The following is a 4,262-nucleotide window of genomic DNA, read 5'->3' as shown; positions in this document are numbered from 1 at the left end:
GTCCTGCTGTTGTTCAGCCGCTGGTTTCCTCTTTCTGCTGCAAAGTGGGCCAAAAGCAAAGAAGACAGACGATCAGCTGATCATTGATCAGTTTCATGATTGAAGTAGCAGCCGGAGAGAGAGAGGAGGCAGCCGCTCCATATATCGGTTGTTAAGCTTAACGTGGGAATGCTTTACAAACATTTATCCGCTGGTCATTCGACATGAGGAATGACTTCTGCATTCTTAATTCAGCTCAAGACGCTGTAACAGTAACAGTAACACTTTCAATCCGCTAGTAAAACGTAGTTCTATTAATCTGCACTCATTACTCTTGAACCAGAACTGGATGCAAGTCCCAAAAGAACTGAATTGTAGAACTGAAACTGAATGGTGAGAAGTGAATCTGAAATTATTCGAGAGCTTAATTTTTTACGGATAAAAGCAAATGAATTCATTTTCAAAATATAAAATTCAATTTCAATTTAGTGATGATCATTTTCAAACCAATAAATGGAAATTCAAATTAGGCTAATTCAAATTCCGTTTTTAAAAGCATTTATTCAAGTTACAATTCAGATTCAATCCGAGCGATTCAAATTCAAATTTAACTTATTCAAATTCAGTTTCTGATGACACAGATTTCTGCCCATAAAACCTGCAGTCAGCTGACACTGAAGAAGTCACTTGGACGAGTGACGAATCGTTTCCCACAAAACGCTACATCCAGATGAACAGAATCAACTTTTGGAGATTTACTTTCCTGGATGATTGAGATGCATCAAGACGATATTCACTCTGTTTTCTGTTGTTGGAACAGCATCTATCATCCGTATGGAGGCCTCCTGGTTGACTCAGTGATTCTCCCAACATTTTCTTCAACTGACAATCATTGCCTGTCTTTAAACACGTGTCTTAGGTTCAATGTCAACACCATTATGGACTTTGTCTCCTCCTCCTTTGGCTCTTCCATCTCACTGTGCAGAGAGTTGAGGATTCATTTATGTCTGATGTACAGTTGGTCTTGTAAAGTACTTTATTTGTACTCTTAGATGTTTCTAGAAATATCTTTCTGGGGTTTCTTCTTTCTTCTTAAATCTTTTATTTAGAGATGCTGTGTTTTTCTCTCACACCTTTGGTATCTTTGCGAGCCCTTGTAGGGGAGATACAAGGGCTCGCAAAGATGGTAAATGTGACCTGGTTCAGGACACTGGCCCACATAGCTCTTTCTTTAGACTAAGCAGCACTAAATGACCCATTTCTAAACCAAGCTTTACCAAACTAAGTAATGCAATGATCTGGCAGGTGGTTTCGGGTAAGTGGCAATTAAGCACGAGACACAGTATAGAGTGCTTTCTACAACAAGCCATGTATACTTTACTTTCAATAAAAGGTTAGTGTTAGTTTGCTTTGCTTCTGAGAGTCTCAGTTCTGGTCCTGACAGTTCATAGCATGCTTCCTTTGCAGTTTTATTTACACAGCGCCAAATCACAACAACAGTCGGCTTTTATATTGTAAAGCAGACCCCACCGTAACACATACAGAGAAAAACCCAACAATCATATGATGTGAATATGTTTCTGTGTGTGAATGTGTGTGTGAATGTGTGGATGACTGGATATGTAAAGCGCTTTGGGGTCCTTAGGGACTAGTAAGGCGCTATATAAATACAGGCCATTTACCATGTTTCTGAACTGAACTTATGGAGTTGGCAGAACAGAGACAGATTTCTGCCTATTTCTGTGTCAGTAGCTGTTTATGCATAAATTTAATTTTGACCACTTTTGTTTCTTGTTGCTCTCTCGCACTTTACTACTTTTACCACTTCTATAGTTCTTATTAGGGATGTTGTGATGAAACTCACCTATGTTCTGCATCTATTCTCAGCACACGGCTCTTCTGATTTAGTTCAAGGCAAAAACATCAGGAACAAAAGGTTGGAGACATTTTTGAGCCTACCTGTAACCTGTCCAGTGTCTACAACACATGCACAGATGAACATAGCAGAAGCAGTGCAATAAATATTTTTTGTGGTCTTGCTAAAAATTCACACAAATTACATTTAATATAGAATAATACAGAAATAGCCTGTTTTTAAGTTAGTCGACTGAATTAGAAAGAATGAAAATACAGAAATACAGTTGTTAATGTCATTTATTGATTAATTCTACAATCTAGTGTTAAATGCAGCTGTTTTCACAGTACACAACAGACAGAAGTTAGGATAAATGATCAGATCAATAATATTTACACAACTGAACATCTTTCTTTCGTAGTTAAATATTTCATCTAAATGCTGACCCTCTGATCGGACGAATGCAATTAACTCATGTGAAAATAATCTGGGATCCTTTTGAACATGCACACTATACAGAGCAAGTACACATATTTACCGGCTTCTAGAATCAAAGATACATTTCCCACACTTCTATTTATCCCCTCCGTTTCGACACTTTCATATAAGATGAAAAATAAACATAAAACACGATCAGACTGGAAATGAAAAGATGAGCTAGAACTGTAAATACGTCTGCTGTTCATTGCAGATTAATTACAGTCACATGTTGCTCTTTATAGAAGTGCAGCAGCGATGATGGCCACTGTGACAGAAACCAGGCTGACTTCATTAACCACTGCCCCCGCTACTACTGCCGTGGGTGTAGCTTTGGTTGTGGTTGTAGCAGCTTTGGTTGTGGTTGTAGCAGCTGTGGTTGTAGCAGCTTTGGTTGTGGTTAGTGCAGCTGTGGTTGGAGCAGCTGTAGTTGTGGTTAGCGTAGCTGTGGTTGCGGTTGTTGTTGGAACAGCAGCTGTGGTTGTGGTTGGATCAGATGTGGCCGAGGTTGGAGCAGCTGTGGCCGTGGTTGGAGCAGCTGTGGTTGTGGTTGGATCAGATGTGGCCGAGGTTGGAGCAGCTGTGGCCGTGGTTGGAGCAGGTGTACTAGTGGCTGCATCCGTGGTTGTGGTTTGTGTGTCGGCTAAAGATGTTCAAGAGCAACATTGATGAAATTATTTCACTTTCAGGCCCGTCTCCTGTACAAAGTAGAATTTGTGATATTTTGCGTAAACTTACCAACAAACAGAAGCAGGATGGCAAAGATCTTGGTCGTCATTGTGGAACGATCCTTTACTGTTTTAAAGATAAAATGATTGGTCATAGTATGATGTAACATTCAGAAGTGTTCAATGTGCCCTCACATTTGTCATTATTCCTACTCATATATCATATTATTATTATTATTATTATTATTATTATTATTGTTGTTGTTGAAAAAAAGGATATAAAACATGAGAGAGAGGATATGCATTTATCCTAACTTTGGAAATTCCCACGTTAAAATAACCAAAACATTAAACACAACCTATAACAACATAGCTTAACTAAGTTGGAATAACTGAAAAACAGAAAACATAATTACATAGATACAAGGGAAGTAAAATAAAATAAATGTGTTGACCAGCTTAATAAGTAATAAGTGATTTTTATGACAAACCTTTGTTTAAAAGGAGAAAAATAACTCTAGACTTTATTTTTTAAGGAGTAAAACTATAAAAACCTTTTTTCTCCCAGAAACAAAAGCACGCAAAGTACTGTCATAATATCTAAAGTGTTATTTCTTTCTTTCTTTCTTTTTCTATTATTTTCTATTAAATAATATAATGGAACAAAGACAGAGCCAGCAGTTTTCACTGAGGTTAAATTTGGTAAAATATCCAAGATGAATGAACTTACAGGTTTCGGTGGCTTCCCTCCTGAGATAGAAAATGTGATGCTCACAGAGTCCAACTGTTTAATTGTCGATGTTCTTCAGTCGTTTTATACCCACAGAAGGCTGACCGTGACATCAGGTGCTGAACAAAGACACAGGGAGGGAAACTGGTTGGGTGACTTCTCGTGTTAATGTGATATTAGATTTACTTTTAGTTTTTTTTACTGATGGCTGTGAACAGAGTGAGCGAGTCTCCAGCCATCACACGGCAGAGGCTCTTTCAGGCTCGGTGCTGGGTTTCAGCCAATGGGGTTAGAGATCTTGTCAAATCCACAGGCCTTCAAGGACCTTGAAAGAGTAGTTGTCAAACAGCTAACAGAGCATCTGCAGAGGTTTATTTGAAGAGTTTCAGTCAGGTTTCAGAGCTCATCACAGCACAGAAACAGCTTTAGTGAAGGTTACAAATGATCTTCTTATGGCCTCTGACAGTGGACTCATCTCTGTGCTTGTCCTGCTAGACCTCAGTGCAGCGTTCGATACTGTCGACCATAATATCCTATTAGAGCGATTAGAACA

The 4,262-nt window shown here is 38.7% G+C and overlaps 1 long non-coding RNA gene across 1 annotated transcript; it reads right to left on the bottom strand.

Moving 5' to 3' along the window:
* Positions 1–2,149: 2,149 nt before the first annotated feature.
* Positions 2,150–3,760, bottom strand: LOC143414806 (uncharacterized). The gene is made up of 3 exons (XR_013095483.1): positions 3,710–3,760; positions 3,050–3,106; positions 2,150–2,954 (listed from the first exon to the last, which is right to left on the bottom strand). It is a non-coding gene; the product is annotated as an uncharacterized LOC143414806 (long non-coding RNA).
* Between the last annotated feature and the right edge of the window lie 502 nt (positions 3,761–4,262).

This window comes from Maylandia zebra, linkage group LG22 (assembly GCF_041146795.1).
Source record: "Maylandia zebra isolate NMK-2024a linkage group LG22, Mzebra_GT3a, whole genome shotgun sequence".
Classification (NCBI taxonomy): domain Eukaryota; kingdom Metazoa; phylum Chordata; class Actinopteri; order Cichliformes; family Cichlidae; genus Maylandia; species Maylandia zebra.
This window is presented reverse-complemented; position numbering and strand designations above follow the sequence as displayed.